An 18838-nucleotide genomic window follows, 5' to 3' on the forward strand; every position below is an offset into this window, starting at 1 on the left:
TTCCTTCCTTCCTTCCTTCCTTCCTTCCTTCCTTCCTTCCTTCCTTCCTTCCTTCCCTTTCCTTCCCTTTCTTTCCCTTTCCTTTCTTTCTAATTTTTGCTTTAGGAGACAGGGTTTCTCTGTGTAGCCTTGGCTGTCCTGGAACTCACCAGGCCCAGGCTGGTCTCAAACTCAGAGATCTATCTGCCTCTGCCTCTGCCTCCAGGGAGTGCTGGAATTAAAGGAGTGTGCGACCAGCAACACCACCACTGCCTGGCCTGAGGGAGCTCTTAAGAGTCATCTAAAGGAATGCCTTAACGGAGGAATTAATGTCTTCATGTAGCATGTCTATGGGGGGGGGGGTTGTCTTGTTTCGTTGGTGGTGGTTTTCTTGTTTTGTTTGTTTATTTGTATTCTCCCCCACTTCTCACCCCTGGGCAGGATTTCTGTGTAGCCTTGGCTGTCCTGGAATTTGTTCTGTAGAGCAGGCTGGCCTTGAACTCATAGATCCACTTCCTTCTGCCTCCTGGGAGGGCTGGGATTAAAGTTGTGTGCCACTACTGCCTGGCACTGATTGTTAATTGATGTAAGAGAGCCCACCCCATTTTGGGAGGCACCATTCCAGGGCAACTGGTCTTGAACTGTGTTAAGTTGTTTCCGTGTGTGTGTGTGTGTGTATGTGTGTGTGTGTGTGTGTGTGTGTGTGTGTGTATGAATATGTGGGTGAAGATGCACGTGTGTGTGGACAATATTAATGTCTTCCTCAATTATTTCTCCATCTTTTTTTAATGCAACATGGTCCTGCCATGTAGCCCTGACTATGCTGGTATCGGCTATGTAGACCAGGCTAGCCTCACTCACAGAAATCACCTGCCTCTGCCTCCCAAGTGCTGGAAGAAAGGCATATGCCATCACTCCTGGTCACCTTGTTTCTCTCACTGGACCTGGCGCTCACCAGTTGGCTACACCGGTTGGCTAGTAAGCAACAGAGCCAGGTGCTGGGCTCGGAGGTACATGCCACGGCACCCAGCTTTTAATGTGGGAGCTGGGGATCTGAACTCACACCCCACGCTTGCTTGTGCAGCATGGCTGAGCCCTCTCCGCAACCCCCATGTCTATTCTGTGCAATTTTCACAGCAGTCCTGTGAGGGGGGGGGCTGTTGTCACCCCCAGCTTTGAGGACTCTGAGGATCACTGCTATCAGGGCTCATCGCTGCCATTCAGCAATGGCAGGAAGCATGGTTTCTCTCCACACTTTCCTGTTTCTGAAAGTGGGCTAGGGAGATGGCTCAGCGGGCAAAAGTGCTTTCTGCACAAGTGTGAGGACCTGAGTTCGAATCCCCGGAAGGAACTCACATAAAGGCCAGACATACAAAATGAGCTGTGCTAGTGCTAGCACTCCCACAGCATGATGGGAGACAGAGACGGTGAAACCTCAGAGGCTCACAACTGGCCTGGCACACAGAGCAGAGAAAACTGAGGCCCCATCCCAAGCAAGGAGGAAGTGAGGACAGACATCCCAGGGCTGTCCTTTATAGCCACGTGTGCACTGTGGTATGCACATACACATTCACACATTCACACATGCATGAGCACACAGAGGGAGGAGGGGGGAGAGAGAGACGAGTTTGGGTACTGTTGGGTTCTCAGGGTAGAGGCCAAGAAAACTCACTTCAGATACAGAAGCTTAAAATGAAAGCTTTACCTTCTGAGCTCAGGGAGGCGGCCAGTTTGGGATCTGAACTGCATCCCCGAGGGGAAGCTTGTATTGCATATTCAAAGGGTGAAAACCGAAAGGTGAGGGGGCTTTGGTGGGTGTCAGGGTCATCCAATCAAATTCTAACATTATGGGTTAAGCAAGGGAGTTTCTGTTGGAGGCTGGGCTTCATCCAGGACACCTGGCCTCAAGGCCTTTAACTATTTTCCAAGACGGTTGGTCTGGAATCCAAGGTCCTTAATTTATCCTCCTAGACATTTTGTCCAGAGCTCAAAGTGATCAGGGAACAAAGAAGTAGATTATCTGTCTGTAATGAGGGCTTTGCAGCCAGTATACTTTTATGATTTAGGCACCTAAGTTAAGATAAAAGCAAGTTTCACAAAATTTTTTTTTTCAGTTAATAGACAATTAGGAAAGTGTTTCAAGGGACTGGGTAAGAGTTGACTCTGTAAACTTGAGTGTGAACCTAGTCTGACCTAGCAAAATGGGCGAGCAAAATGTAATAGTTGCTTCGAAAAGGCTGGGCTCTGGTGGCTGCCTTCTTACAGTTATAATCAGTAGCTTATCATAGTTTACCATCTCACTTTTTCTCTTTGGAGGTCTAGGTTTTGAACCAGGACATTCAGTATGCGGGGAAGTTGCTATACCACTAGGCTATACAATCTTATTTTGAAATAGGGTCTGCCCCATGCAGGTCTTGAAGGTGTGATCCTCCTGCCTCAGCCCGGAATAGCTGGGATTGCAAGTCTATGCCACTAGATATGGCTGCATCTTTTGAGGCAGGGTCTCACTGTGTAGACCAAGCTGATGCTGAACACACAGATTTCCCTTCCTGCCAAGTGCTGGGATTAGAGGCATGCCTACAAAATGGTGGGTCTCAAAGCAGGGACATTTTGACCTTGATGCATAGCAAATGTTTTACAGCCTCCTTCACAGCTCACCTTTGTCATTAAGAACTTTTGGTTGCAAGTTGTGTAACTTCCTCTCAAAGAAAGAAAACTGACGGGCACAGTAGTTGACCAGGATGCTGGGCACAAATCCTTGGGTTAGAGGAAGACCTGCAAAGACCCTGAAAGTGGGATTCAACCTTGTTAGATCACTGCCCATCTTTTATTTCTGCTCAATTAACCAACGGGCTTTCTTCTTCCCTGGAACAGCCCCAGTGTAATAATCCCAGGAGAAAAAGGATCCAGGAGACTTCAGCATCAATCTTAGGGAAGAGAGTTCTGATTGGCCCTCTTGGAGTCACGTGCCCATCTCGGTCCAATCCCTGTGGCTTAGAGAAGTATTACAATGATCCAGCCCCCCTTCCGGAAAAGGTCATGGAAGTGGGTAGGAGTGAGCTAGGCCAGTAGCACTATAGCACTGCCTCCCTGATCATTATCATATCATATCATATCATATCATATCATATCATATATCATATCATATCATATCATATATCATATCATATATCATCCTCTCAGACAAAGGGGATGTGTACAAAAAACATAAGATGTCTATGATTTCCCCTTCTCTTGTGAGGAGGTATTCTAAAGTTGTTAATCAGACCTCAGAAAACTGTGCTGTTTGAAGGATTTAATAAAGGGATGAAATATGCATGTAATACACTAGATGTAATTATGTTTAAACTTCTCATCAAGTAAGGATTTGTTTGCAGACAGATCTTTAATAGAAACATGAAAAAGCTTTTAGAAAACTAAGCCTGTGGCTTTGTCTTGTGGAATTTAAGCCCCATAGTGCTACCTTCACTTTAATGCTGGCTTGAGATTGCAGTATCTCTTCTATTGTCCCCGTGTGTCTTCATTTCTTTTCCTGTTGCTGCAATAAAATGCCACTGTTATACCCAACTCTCCTGGACCCCAAAGTACACCAAGGAACCAACTCTGGTGCAGATGTAGTAGGGTTTTTATTACAAGCCTAACAAGAGTCTATTGGTTGAAACACAAAAGGGGATGTTGATTTTAAACTGATTGGCTGTGGGAAGGCCCAAAAACCATTAGCAGTCTGGCTTCCCTTGTTTGGATATTGCTAGGGCCGGTTTCCTAGCAACTGTATCTCTAGTGGGCAAGAAAGAATGAAGTAAGGCTGGTTCCTCCCCAAAGGTGGCTGGACATGTCTCCACCTGTCTGGCCTTTGTTCAGGCTTGTGCATTAAACTTTAATCCAATAACCCAAAAAAACTAATTTTTCATTCTTTGGCCTCTCACCCTAACAAAAGCAACTGTAAGGAGAAAGGGTTCATCTGGCTCACAATTCTAGGTTCCAGTCCATCTTTGTAGAGACTCAAGGAAGCGGGAAGTTAAAGCATACAGTTACACCATACCCACAGCCAAGCGCAAAGCAATGAATTCAGGCATGCACAGTAATGTTCAGCTTGCTTTCTTCACGAAAACAGTCAGGGAATGGTGCCACCCATGATGGGCAGGTCTTCCCACCTCAATTAATATAATCAAGATAGCCGCCACAGACACTCCTACAGGACAAACCTTTGAGACTCCGTTCAACTCAGATGACTCTAGATGGTATCAAACTGACACTCCTCAAAGATCTCCCACCTTCCTCATTTTCATCCATTCAAACCCTGCCTTTACTTTAAGGTCATCATCAGATTTTCAGGTTCTTCCCCCAAAGCTCTATCTTTTTGTTTTGTCTTGTTTTTGTTGATGGTGGTGGTGGTTGGCTGGCTGGTTTTTTAGATTTATTTACTATGTGTGCAGTGTTCTGACTACATGTACACCTGCACGCCAGAAGAGGGCGCCAGATCTCATTATAGATGGTTGTGAGCCACCATGTGGTTGCTGGGAATTGAACTCAGGACCACTGGAAGAGTAGCCAGCACTCTTAACCTCTGAGCTGTCTCTCCAGCCCCTCAGTTACTTACTTTTAAGCAGTACTTGGCTTTTACCAGTTTTGGGAGTCAAATTTCTCTGTGCTTTTGCCTCAGGCAGGGTTAGGTCATAGGACTCACGGCACTTACACCCATTGGCACAAGTTGGGGTACAGATTAAGCTGGTACAAGAGGCCCCCACTTATTTTCTCTCATGTACCAACCTAAACACAGTAACAGTGATCACTGTTGGCCTTCCTGCTCGGATGGAAAGGTTTCCTGAGACTTGGGAGGTCAGGCACCACACAGCTCTGAGTTGGGAAGGTATCTCAATGGAAGGGCATCCTGAGGTATGGGCAGGAGGGAGGCAGTGCCAGGAACCACACAGTGAGGTAGGACAGTGTCCTAAAAGAAGGTCACCCTGAGACACAGGAGCCCAGGAAGCACACAGCTCTGAGAGGAAGCCTCCTCAGTAGAGGTGTTGCAGCTCCCAGGGCAGGGTATTCCCAGCTGAGCTCAGGAGCCTCAGCCCCGCTCCTTCTTAGATCCTTCTCTTTGCTTCATCGCTTCTTGGCTTCTTCCAATAAGAGTCACACCAGGCAGCAAATCTCACATAAAATGATTGGAGGGTCCAGGCAGTGGAGGAACGAATCAAAAAATGGCTGCCTCTGCACCTGGAAGAAGGTAGCAGGGAACTGGGCAGACACAGCCTTTATATAGGATTCCTTAGGGGCAGAGCTCTCTAGGGACAGAGATTTCCAGAGTGAGGATTGGTGAGCTCAGGGGTTGGTGGGTTTTCCTGCTCAGGAGTTGATGGGTTTTTGTTCAAACCTTTCACCTAAAATTGGCATAATCTGGGAAGGATCCGACTGAGGGGCTGGATATGGCCTTTTGACAGTTACAGAAGCTGGAAATACCATTATGACAGTTAGAGAGATGCGGGGGAGGGGCCAGATTCCTGGTCCTGGTCCCTGGCTGGCAGTGTCAGGCCATTTAAAGCTCCCTTGCTTCAGGGAAATGGCTACAGAGATGGTGCTGGAGCTCACAGACTGGTTCCAGTTGGACAAGCCTCCCTCCCCAGGAGTCCCCTGTCAGCCGAAACTGATGCCTCAGGTGCTGTTGCTTTCTCTATGGCTTCAGCTTCTAAGTTTCTTCAGGTTTCAGATCTCAGGTCCCAGGACTGTGGAGATTTAGCCTCAGCCACTGTGGAGTCCTGAGGTGTTGCTGTCCAGAGGTGTAGAGAGGCCAGCAGCACAGCCTGAAGCTCTGAGCACCCCTCTCAGGGACCTCAGGGTGTGGCACCCAGAAGAGGAGGAGCTGAAGAGGCCAGGGTGGGGGGAGGGCAAAGGGGAAGGACAGGGAAAGATGTAGGGAGAGCCCTGGGGCAAAACTTTAAAGCTCCTCAGCAGGGGCCGGGACGCTTTCCTGCAAAGCACACAAAGTTCACAAAGGGAGTCCACAGCAGGGAAACCTGCCAATTGAGTCAGGCCGGGTCAACTGTTGTAATCCCCTCGTGCTACACATGGATCTAGAATGTTCCCTGAAGGCCTGAGCTGAAGGCTGTGTTCCCAGCATGGCACTATTGGAAGGTGCTGGAAACTTAGGAAGAAGCTGGCTCATTGGTGATGTGTGGAGATGCTGGTCTCCTCTCTCCTTGCCTTTGGCTGCCATGAGGTGCCACCATATGCTTCTGCTATCATGCTCCGCGTTGTCTCACCGGAAGGCCAAAGAGCGGTGGGCCAACCGGTGGAGGACCAAACCCCCTGAAACTGTGAGCCAAACAGACTTTTCCCCTTGTTAGTTGCTTTATCTCACTGTAGGCTACAGTGATAAGTGCCAGTGCATCAGGACCACCCGGAACCCCAGAGGCCCTGCGTTTGTGTCCTCCCGTCTCCAAGGGCATGCTCTCACCTACATGTTACAGTTTTTTCTCACTTGCTTCCAGCCCACGAACAAGGGAAAGTTTAGAAAGCGCATGTCTAGACCCGCCCACGGTGGCCTACACCCATCATTTCAGTACCCAGGATGCTGAGACAGGAGGAGTACGACGAGCTCAAGCCAGAGCTTGAAAATGGGAGACATCACTCCAGCTACATCCCGTACAGAATTACATTATATGGATGCATGTAACTGCAAGGAACTCTGGGAAAGGTGTCCTCTGGCTACAGTATGAGTTTGAGATGGTTCATTGAGCAAAAGAACATAAGCGTGGAGGCCTTAGTTCAAGCCCAGGAGCCCATGGGAGAATGGAAGAATCAACTCCAGAAAGTTCTCCTTGGACTTCCAGGAGAGGCACACCTCGACAGGAATGGGCACCCCCCCCCGCCTTCTCTCTCTCCTTCTCTCTTTCTGTCACACACACTAATAATAATAATCAATTTTTAAAAGATTGGCTGGAAAGCTAGGTGGGAGGCAGAGGCAGGCAGATCTTCTGAGTTCAAGGACAGCCTGGTCTACAAAGTGAGTTCCAGCACAGCCAGGACCACGTAATAGAGAGACCCTGTCTCAAAAGCAAAAACGAAACAAAACAAAAAAAGATTGGCTGGCAAGACTCAGTAGGTCTAGCACTTGCTGCCAAGCCTGACGGCCCAAGTTTGAGCCCCAGCCCCTCCGGTAGAGGAAGGGACCTGGCTCTTTCAAGTTGTCCATACAAGCGATGGCAAGTGCGTCCACACATGAATACATACATCCACACATACATGCTTTTTAAAAACTCAATTACTACGGGAAAAATACATATTTTTGATATAGCAATTTATACATTTTAGCTTTCGCAAAGCTATCATCTTTGAGATTATCCTGGGTGCTCCAAAGGACAGGAGGGTGGGAGAGAAGAGGCCCGACCTAGCACTGACTACTCACAGTAATACCTACCAGGGGTGGACACAGACCGCTTCTCAGACTACTGCACAGCCTGATGGCTAAGGAGTCAAGTTCCGATCCAAGAAAAAGAGCAGAAGTGACACCATCTAGGTGGCAGAGGTCCACCGCATGCCCGCTAGCCCTGGTATCACCAAGGGTGGGCTGGGTGCTGTGAGGGAGGCTTGTCACAGCTGCGACTCGGGCATGGTGATTTTAAGTCATCAGAGCGTGATTTAGGAAGCATACGGATGAATTGGTTTTCTCACGTTGTTTGGTTTTGGTTGGATGAGGACTGAGGACAGAACTGAGGGTCTACACACCGAGGGAGGTGCTGTACCTGCCCTCCCCAGCTCTCGGATGAACACTCCACCTTAAATCTTACTCCCTTTTCCTTTTTCCGAGGTGTGTGTCATACATGCATGTACATGTGTGTTTGCATGTGTGTGGATGCCTTTACATGTGTGTGAGTGTGATGCCCGTGGCTGAGGCTGCTGTCAAGAATCACCCTCTACAACTCTTCCTACTTGCTCACTGAGGCAGTCAGCAATCGAAGCTAGAGCTTGTCCACATAGCTACTCTCTCTGGCCCGCTTGCTCTGAAGATCCATGTCCCTGCCCCCTGAGCCTGAAATTCCAGGAGACTACAAAGCCAGTCCAGGATAGCCATGGCTACACAGAGAAGCCCTGTCTCAACACCCCCCCTTTCCTTCCTTCCTTCCTTCCTTCCTTCCTTCCTTCCTTCCTTCCTTCCTTCCTTCCTTCCTTCTTTCTTTCTTTCTTTCTTTCTTTCCTTTCTTTCCTTTCTTTCTTTCTTTTGGCTGTCCCGGACTTTCTCTGTACACCAGGCTGGTCTCAAACTCACAGAAATCCACCTGCCTCTGCCTCCCTAGGGCTGAAATCAAAGGCCTCTGCCACCACACCAGGCAAGGTGCAGTCTTTCTGTATAGCTCTGGCTGATACGTGGAGTGATCCTGGTGCCTTAGCTTCCTGCATGCCGGAATTGCAAGGGTACACCAAGATGCCTGGCTTTTTATTTTAAATCTTGAGCACTTATTTTACTTAAGTAGAAGAAACAATTTATTAGCTTGCCATAGACACCATTGTTTAGGATATTTGATTTAGGTAAAAAATGAGAAGCAAAACATTGGTAACATTAAGAGAATGAGTTAAAGAAACATATCAAGCAAACAATATGGGACAAAAAAAAAAAAAAAAAAGCAAGGGGATAAAATGGCTCGGCAGTTAAGACCACTGGCTGTTTTTCCAGATGGACCTGGGTTCAATTCCTAGCACCCTCATGGCAGCTCAAAACTGTCTGTAATTCCAGGTCCAGGGGATCTAAGACCTTCAAAGACATACATGCAGACAGAACACCAATGTACATATAATAAAATATTTTTAAAAAGCAAGAAAATTCTCTGTCACAATACAGACAGGCAGCAGAGCCTATACGTGTGTGTGTGTGTGTGTGTGTGTGTGTGTGTGTGTGTGCGCGAGAGCGTTATTTGCATGTATGTAGGGGGTGGATGCCTGCGTACGTGCGTGTATGTGTGTCTGTGTGTAGGTCAGAGATTGACTTCCCTAATTGCTTCTCCACTTTAATTTCGGAGGCAGGGTCTCCCACTGAACATGGAGCTCCAGGTTGGCTAGGCTGGCTGGCCAGCACCCCCTGGATCCTCCGGTCTCTGCCAGCATGCACCACACGCCCTCTCACTCACCGAGCCGTGTGCCGGGCTTGCGAAGTGGCAGTCTGTCACCCTGTGGAGACAGCACATGGGCGATCAGGTGCCAGCAGGTAGAGTGGGCACAGGTAAGCGGTGTGAGCAGGTGGCTCAGAGGCCTTCCCTGGTGATTCTTGCCTCACTGACTGTCCCCAGGACCTCAGAGACTGTTCCTAGTGATCAGTTGGCTGAGAAGGAATGAATGCGGACCTGGTTTACAGATGGCTCTGCAGGGTATGCTGGCACCAACAGGAAGTGGACAGCTGAAGGCCTGCAGCCCCGCTCCAGGTGACCTGCAGAACTTGGGTAAAAGAATGTCTTGCATTGGGCAGGCCACCAAGAGGCGTGTTCATTTGTGTGCTTGGCCTGCACTGAGATGTTAGAAGGAATCTATAGTGACTCAGGGATGAGGAAGGGAAAAAATGACTGCTGTCAGGTGCCTCAAGTCACCCGGATCAGGAGCCCTTAGCACAGTACATGGCTGGATCTCTCCAGACAGGCACAGACCTTGAAGATGGTATTTGTGTCACTTGTGTTTGTTAGCACCAAAAGAAAAAAAAAAAAAAGCCGGAGACAATTAGGTTAAAAAGAAGAAAGGAAGTTGGGCACAGTGGTACACATTTGTAATCTCAGCACTCAGGAGGCAGAGGCAGGCGGATCTCTGAGTTCCAGGCCAGTCTCATCTACCAAGTAGGTGTAGGACAGCCGAGGCTCCACAGAGAAACGCTGTCTCAACACCCCCCACCCTCCACACACACACACGAAAAAGAAGAAAGATTTATCTGGGCTCAGTTTTCAAAGGAGCCCTATTAATCAGGCGAATGAAATGTGCTCTGTGGGGACCAGCCCGTCTCTTTCCAGCCACCCCAGTGCTCGCTCAGTGGGTCCGTATGGCGGCCATCATGGCAGCAATGGTAGCAGCTGCACAAATAACCAACACAGGGATTAACTTTCCCCAGGGTTTGCAGTCATCTGCCTCGTAACTGGCCGACAGCAGAGACCAATGTTGAGCGGGCATTGCCGTCCCACCGGGAGCCCGGCCAGCCACCTAGGACCAGCAGACCACACAGGATTCTTTCCTTCATGCTGGAGACACAGATCTGTCCTTTGTGGGTTTGGGGATGCCTTCCCTGCCCTCAGTACTTTGGCCAGTACTATCAGCCACACGGTCCCTTGTCACCTCTGTGTTCCCTCAGAATAAGGAAGTTGCTTTACATTGAAATCCAAGTGTAAATGGTCTGACCTGGTTTAATCCCATACCATATGGCCAGGGAGCAGCTGACCTGACGGAGAGGAGGGATAAGCAGCCAGGTGCTTCCTGGGAGGCAGTGCTTTGAAAGTGCTTTGAAAGAATGGGGCTCTGTCTTACAGAACAGAATGGGTGTGCTGAAAAGGAGGATGTGATATGGCCAACACACTTGGGTCTGGGACTCAAGGGCTGGACAGCATAGAGGACGGGGCCTGGGGTAGATCAGAGGTTCAGAGCAATGCCGCCGATGTGATGTGGCCTTTGAGTGTAGGAAGCTTTCTGGAGTCCCCTCCTCATCCAATAGAAGCTGAGCAGTCCCTGAGGAGGTTAGGTCCTCATGACTGTGAGGCAGGCGTCAGCAACTGCTGGTGGAAAGTTATTTAAGTTCCTATTTTTGGTGTCCCTGAGACCTAGCTTCCCCGGGGAGCTTAGGATTCCCTCTTCTACTGGGGCAACCCTTCAGGCCTCACAGTGACCGCAGAATCGATGATGACTTTGGGACAACCTGGTTAAGACTGACCTCTTCCTGTCGCTGATCCTAGATGTGAAACCTCTTGGGACCGTAGTGTTAGCCAAGTTCTCCAGCGGACCCCAGTGTGGACTCCATTCCTATCCTACCCTTAGGTAACCTGTCTCAGCAACTTGCTGAGGAAAGGGGCTGGCGGCGGGGGGGGGGGGGGGGCAGACGGACACAAACCTGAAGCTAGAAGGGGATAAACAGGCTTGGCCGCATGCAGCCCAGGGGCTTCTCTCTGGGCAGTTTAAAGACCCAGCCTCGTGTTCTCCAGGCACAGAACCAAAACAAAACAAAAACTGGGCGGAGCGAGTTCTTGCTCCGCTTCCCACGGAGGGTCCAAGGCCACCTGGAGAACCAGCACTGGTCCCCAGGCCCCAGCACAGGGAACCCGAGGTTCAGGAACCTCACCGAGATGGGTGGGAGGAAGAGCCGGCTCCAGGGAGATTACACGTGCTTGAGTGATTCGGATCCGGGTCACGGCTGGGGCTCGGGGCCCCCGCGGAATTAGCTTCCCAACACGCTTGGGATTTGCAGGAAGGAGCTGATGAGCGGCCATGTGCTGGCCAGGCCGGAGGCAGTGTCGTCTCGTTGGTGTTGCCCTCAGGCCCATGATGCCTGGGTCAGCCGAGCCTGGCAAGCTAGTAAGAGCTGAAACCCTAGCCACTTCTCCTTTCCCCTTCCCCTTCCCTTCGCTCAGAATCAGGCTCAAACTTGATGACCAAGCAGCTTTTTTATATGTTCTTATAATGTTACTCCGTGTGCCTTGGTGTCTTGTCTGTATGTCTGTGTGAGACTGTTGGCTCTCCTGGAACTAGAATTACAGTTACAGACAGTTGGGAGCTGCCATGTGGGTGCTGGGAACTGAACGGAACCCAAGTCCTCTGGAAGGGCAGCTAGTGTTCTTAAGCCCCAGTATTTTTTTTTTTTTTCCGGCTTTTCAAGACAGGGTTTCTCTGTGTAGCTCTGACTTTCCTGGACTCATTCATAAGCCATCTCAAATGATATACCCCAACAGCGATCTGTGTAAACTGCTGAGTGTCACGGTGCAGGGCTGTGAGCCCAACACTTGGGCGACAGGGACAGGAAAAATCTTAAGTTCAGAAAAACTGTAATTTTTTTATGTAAAAGTTTCATTTATTGTGGGGTGCTGGTGGCACACACCTTTAATCCCAGCAGGAGAATCTCTGTGAGTTCAAGACTAGCCTGGTTTACAGAGTGAGCTCCAGGACAGCCAGAGATACACAGAGAAACCCTGTCTTGAAAAACCAATAAACAAACAAACAAAATTAAAAATTGCACTTGTTTATCCATTCACTTGTTCATTCTGTGCACACCTGGAGTTCAAGGGCAACAATATATTAGGAGCCAGTTTGTTTCAGAATGAATGTGCTTTCCCCAGCACCTAGATATTATCAAAGGGAACCAAGAAGGGTGGCATGGGGCGGGCTCCAGCAGCTTTCACCAGCTCATCCTGCCAGGCTGGGATAGCTAAGAGAACCTGGACTTAGAGATGAGGAGGAGAGGCACACCCCTTGATATGGAAAGAGGCCTACTACCCTGCTGTGAGCCTGAGGGCTTCTTTTGTTGTGGGAATAGGGCCTAATTGGTGGGAAACTCAGTGAACAAATCTTTGTTTATTGGTTGGTTTCCTCTTTGTAACAGCCCTGGCTGTCCCCGAACTCTGAGCTCTGCCTGCTTCTGCCTCCAGACTATGGGCTGGGATTAAAGGCTTGAGCCACCGTGCCAGCAAGGTAACAAAAATTAACAGAAACATTCTCTGCATCTTTATGTCAGAAGTATAATTTTTTCCTTCCTATAGTTTTCTACTCATTCTTGAGGGCATGATCAAATGAATTTATGCAACTTAATATTTCTTAAACAAACTTAGTACATCCTTTATTACTGTTTCTCCTTTGTCGGGTTCCTACCAACTTTTAGGTCCCAGGGATACAACTCAGGTCTTCAGGCTTGGTGGCAAGTGCTATACACACTAAGACTTCTCACTAGCAGTTAGGGTCTCAAGAAGTTCCGGTAGTCTCAAACTTGATATGTAGAAACAAAGATGATTTTTTTGGTCCTTCTAACCCCATTTCCCACAGCTGGTATTATAGGCCATAGTCAGTGGGCTCATGAATCTTTTGCATCTGAGGTCAGTCTGAGCAATGTAGCCAGACTGTCACACACACACACACACACACACACACACACACACACACACACACTTGCACGCATGCATCAAAGCACGAATGTAGGTGAAATATTCTGGTTGTGATCACGACTTTGATGGTACAGTTTTCTGCTCAAAGCCTGAAATCGCCTCAGACTGAACATTTTGATTTCGAAAGAATGAAGCTCGGGAGTGTAAACAGGGTCACTCTGTCCAGGGACAGCAAACTCACTGGTCCTCATCTGCAACTTGAAGTGGGAAGATTGCAAGGCCAGCCTGTGCTCCATAGTAAGACCTTATCTCAACAAAACAACCCCTTCAAACACGGTTCTCCCCGAGACACCGGCTGGCCACTGATGGAAAGGCCTGGCCACTGAGCCCGACCGTCTCCTTCCACTTCTGAAATGGAAATAAAGATCACTGGGCCACCCACGCCCTAAGTTCCGTGTGGGAGCTGTGGCCCGACACACAGTCAAATCCTTACCTGTTCCTGTAACACCCTGACCTGCTTTTCTCTTCGACCCCAGGCAGTAACTTCAGCAGGGTGATGGTGGCAGTGGCGTACACCTTTTACCCCAGCACTCGGGAGGCAGAGGCAGGTGCATCTTTGAGTTTGTGGCCAGCCTGGTCTCCAAAGCGAGTCTAGGACAGCCAGAGCTACACAGGGAAACCCTGTCTCAAAAAACCAACCAAACAAACAAACAAAAAAACAAGTGGTGACTCCTCTCTCAGGCAGACCCTCATCCACTGTTCTAGCCACCCTCTCTTCCAGGGCGCCACCAAGTCCAAGCACTCTACCCCTGCACAGTCAGCTTACTAAATAGTTTCCTGTCTGGTTGTTCTTCCTGTCCTGAGTGTATCGCCTCGGCAAGTGGAGTGACCTCACTAGGCCACTTCTTGACCTCTCCTTTGGCTTAACTCCCTGCAGGCGTCCTGCCCTGTTGAGGGCCCTTGCAGGCCCACAGGCGCTGGCTCCCCATCCTCTCTCTCTCTTTTTTCTGCTGCTGCTGCCCTGCCCACACCGTCGTCTTGTTCCTGGAGCACACCAGGCTGTCTGCACTGATTGGGACCAACAGGGCCTGACATGCTTTTCTCTCCCACCATGCTGCTTACTGTTTTTTCAGTACATCTTACCGGTGGCCGCTTGGGCTCCCCAACCCCAGTTCCTTTGCAACATATTTATGTCCATATGTTTTTTTCTTTAGCCTTCGCCAGTATATTTACTAATCTACTTGAATGTCTCGTTTCTCTCCCCAGAGTGCAGCCCCTTGCACACAGGCATTTCTGTGTGTTTAGCTCTATTGGCCCACAGCATCACTTGGTACATAGGAGCAGCTCCATGAATACCAGATGAGTGAGGCAAAGGTAGATGGGGCAGGGGTGGTGGAGGTTGCTGGAGGTTACCTAACTAGAAACTAGCAGTTCACTGTAAAGCTTTACTACAGACATTTCCTCATGACTAGAACTTTGCAAGATTAATAATAGTTTATATATATACATATACACACACAGACATACATACATATGTATATATTCAGTGTATAGTCTAATTCTACACATTTGCTACCTGGGTGAGGCCAATTCTCAATAGCAGAACACTCACCTCTGGTTCCCCACTGGAAAGACTGAAAGTTTGGAGTGGCCTTGTTGGAGGAAGTGTGTCACTGTGGAGGCGGGTTTTGAGGTCCTATGTGCTCAAGCTACTCCCAGTGTGGTACAGTCTCTCCTGTAGAAGCTGCCTGCAGATCAGCTTCTCCAGTACCATATTGGTCTGCATCATCCTTCCTACCATGATAATGGACTAAACCTCTGAAACTGTAAACCAGCCACATGAAATGTTTTCCTGTTGCAGAATATTTGATCCCATTGTAAACCCCGAGATCGTAAACTGTAAAAACCTGTTTCTTGTTTGGTGTGGCTCAGCCCTAGCTCACACCTTTAATCCAAGAACTTTCTATACACAGGATTTAATAAAATTAACCCTAGGTCAAGAGGTAGAGGAAGAAACCAGCTGACAGGGATTAGGCAGAAAAGGGACTTTGAGAGAAGAGTGTTTATGAGAACATGGAAAAGAAGAAAGAACTTTTTGGCTTTTTTCTCCTGGCTGAGCTAGCAAGCTTTTGGCCTTGGGCTTTTTCCTCTGGGATATGGGCTGAGGAGGGTCTGCTGGATGCTCTCTCTGCCTGTGTTAGCAGGTTTTCTTCCTGGCACCTGGCTCCCGAGTCGTCGCTGGTGAAGTTGAACGATTTGGGACCTTCTTTCTTTATAGCAACATTTTCCTTTGTAAGAGTTGCCATGGTCATGTTTTTTCTTCATGTAATAAAACTCAAACTAAGACACTCTGCAAGGAATGTCTACATGCTATATGCTGGTTTTTCTGAATTCTAGTTTTTAATGTGTTTATTAGGTATTTTGTGTCTGGGCCTTGTATTTTTGTTTTTTTGTTTGTTTGAGGCAGGGTTTCTCTGTGTAGCCTTGGCTCACCTGGACTTGGCTTTATAAACCAGGCCTGCCTCTGCCTCCCTGAGTGCTGGGATTAAAGGCATAACAAATCTGCTACATTTTAAGGTTATAGAAGTTTAAAGACCTTAAGGTGGGGGTTGGGGTTATAGCCCAGTGATAGAATGAGTCTAGGCCCTGGGTTCAATTCTCAGCCTTAAACACAATCAATTTAAAGACAACAGGGTTAGAGCATGGTGATGCACACCCTTAGGCCTAGCACTTGGGAGGCAGAGGCAGGTTTGAGGTCAGCCTGGTCTACATAGCAAATGTCAGGTCAGCTTGGTCTACATAGCGACTCTGTCTCAAAAACAAACAGAAAGAAAAAGGAAGGAAGGAAGGAAGGAAGGAAGGAAAGATCTGACTTGTCTGGGCACCAGTCACAAAAAGGTTGCCCATACATACATGCAAACAAAACATCCATAAACTTAATACACTCCCGGGAATTTGGGGAGTGGATTGGTATTTTGCCTGGATGTATGCCTGTGTCAGTGTTGGAGTTACAGCTCTGAGTTGTCTTGTGGGTGCTGGGAATTGAATCCGGGTTTTCCGGAAGAGCAGCCAGTGTTCCTAACCACTAAGCCATCTTTCCAGCCTTTTTTTGTTTTGAGACAAACCTATGTAGCCCTGGTTACCCTGTGCCTTTCCAGTGCCGAGATTAACGGTGCACCACAATGCCCTGCTTAGATGTACTTTGGAGAGTAAGAGCTGAATGAAACTGAAGGAAACATTGGAGAGGTAAGGAAGGAAGTGACCAAGCAGGTGCTGAGGAGCTTGTTCCCTTCTGTCTGTGTTTCGAGGCGGCAGCTGAAGTTGGCAGTGCTCTGACTGCTCTTCCTCATATTCATGGAGGCAGGATCTCTCAACTGATGCTCAAAGTGGCTGACAGGGCTAGTCAGACTCATCAATTTTTCCTTGTGGAATCAGTTTCGGCCTTCACCACTGTAATTACAGGCAGATTCTCATCAAGACCTGGCACTGGTTTGTGGGGAGAGGAAATCCAGTTGAGTCACCTTATCTCCTCAGCACCAGTGTGCTTGATTGCACACACATCCCCCCAAGCACCCTGAATCCTCTCCACCTGTTTCTACTTTAGGCAAAATTAGGAACTTGTTCTATCAGACTCGGTCCTAGAGTTTAGACCCGTTGATAACGACACCCAGAGTCCATTTGCTCTAAAATCTTGGGCAATTTTCTTCACCCATGAGCACCCCCACTCCACGAGGTCATTGACAATTCCATGTCTCACACTGAACCATGCCTTTACATACATCCTCAGCATTTATATGGCCTTCATGGTACTCGTGAATTTGAATTTTCTTTCACAGTAACAATGCAACAAAATCCTTCCATTTGCATAAAGTTTAGGTTTCAAAATTCCTTTCTAAAAGATTTCTTTGCAGTATTCTGACTTTGCTAAGAGTCTTATCTTTTTTTACAATTTTATTTTTTTTATTTTCTGTAGATGAGTGCTCTATCTGCATGTACACCTGCAGGCCAGAAAAGGGCATTAGATCCCTGTGTAGATGGTGGTGAGCCACCATGTGGTTGCTGGGAATCAAACTCAGGACCCCTGGAAGAGCAGACAGTGCTCTTAACCTCTGAGCCCATCTCTCCAGCCCCGTAAGACAGTTTTAAAAAACATTAAAAAAATTTTTTATGGCATAAGCATTTTACCTGCACATGCCTGTGCCCTGCATATTTGTGTGTGGGCCCCGCAAAGGCCAGAAGAGGGCCATGGGTCCCTGGAACTGGAGTTACAATTTTGAGTTGCCACACGGATGCTGGGAATTCAAACAAAAGTTCTCAGGAAGAACAGCCAGTGGTCTGTTGGGCCACTCATCCCCTTAAATGTTTACTCTGACCATTCTCTAGGATTCTTCATGAAATCTAAGGAAGTGTAACCAGTCATGTCCTTAAGCCCCTATGGTCGGCACACTTATCAGGAGCTCCAACCCTCGGAGAAGTAGCAAAAAAAAGACTCCAGTTAGAGTGGCACTTTTATTATGTTTGAAATTTTATTATCTGGGAGAGTAGAAATAGACAACACCACAGCATGCACAGAGGTCAGAGGACAACTTTATCAGGCCATTCTTGAGTAGGGCCTAGTTGCACACACCTTTAATCCCGTGCTCGAGTTCCAGGACAGCCAGGGCTACACAGCAAGACCCTGTTGATAAAAAGCAGAGCCTGGTCTCAAACTCACTGGGTTGGCTTTGAACTCCTGATCCTCTTGTGTCCATCCTCCAAATGCTGAGATGATAGGTGTGTGCCACCATGCTTTGCTTTATATGTGTTTTATTTTCTCTCCAAACTCCATTGCTTTGTTTGTAAACAGGAACAAATTATCCATCTTATAGGATTATATGAGAAACAGGGTAAATACTAATACACATTATCCTGAGACAGGTTCCGACATTTATGTACATTGACTCCAAGTTCACTTACAGAGCACTTACTTATGGTAAAGTTCAACCTATATAGTGTTGTACATGGACAATGAGCGAAGTGCTAAAGATTCAAATGTCATTTTATAGGGAAAGAAAACAAAACAAAAAATAAAACAAAGCACATTGGTACTTTTGGTTCCCTAAAACCTAAGTTAAAAGGACTAGTCCAAGAACTCATAGTATACTCCACTGTAAACTGGTCCTGGGCGGGACAGTGCCACAGTGCTAGGTAACAGGCTTTTGCAAGCTCAGTGTTCTGGGCTCCAGTGCAGAACCATCCGGGAGGAACAGATCGGGAACGGCAGCACCAGGGAGGATGAGAGGAAATTATCAACTCAAGGCCCACCTGGCTACACAGTTAAAATCCACCTCAACAGAGATGTTAGTAGGGAGGGAGACTATATTCCCACCACATCTGGGAAACAGAAGGATTGCTCAAGGTCATGCTCTGAAATGCAACCAGCTTTGAGAAGCAGCCTCAAAGAAACATGAAGAAATGCTTATGAGTCACCTAAACAAGTCTTGCCTGTAGCATACCGTTTCAGTGCTACATACAGCGTGATCCTGTATTTAAAACGAAACAGAAAGACACGTACCAATAGTCTTAAATTCAAACTCCTGATCCTCCTGCACCCATGAGTAGCTGAGTGTTGGGATTGCCAGAATGAGCCACCAGCCTGTGCATTGTTGGGGAAACCAAGGATTCTTCTATGATGGGCAAGCTTTTTAATAAGCTACATGCCCCAATTTTTTTTTTAAATTTATTTTTTAGTTTTTGCAATAGCTATGTGGCTGTGGCTGGCCTGGAACCTGCTTGATCAGGTTGGTCTTGAATTCAGAGATCCACCT

Source organism: Psammomys obesus, unplaced genomic scaffold (assembly GCF_907164565.1).
Source record: "Psammomys obesus unplaced genomic scaffold, mPsaObe1.curated_primary_1811, whole genome shotgun sequence".
Lineage (NCBI taxonomy): Eukaryota > Metazoa > Chordata > Mammalia > Rodentia > Muridae > Psammomys > Psammomys obesus.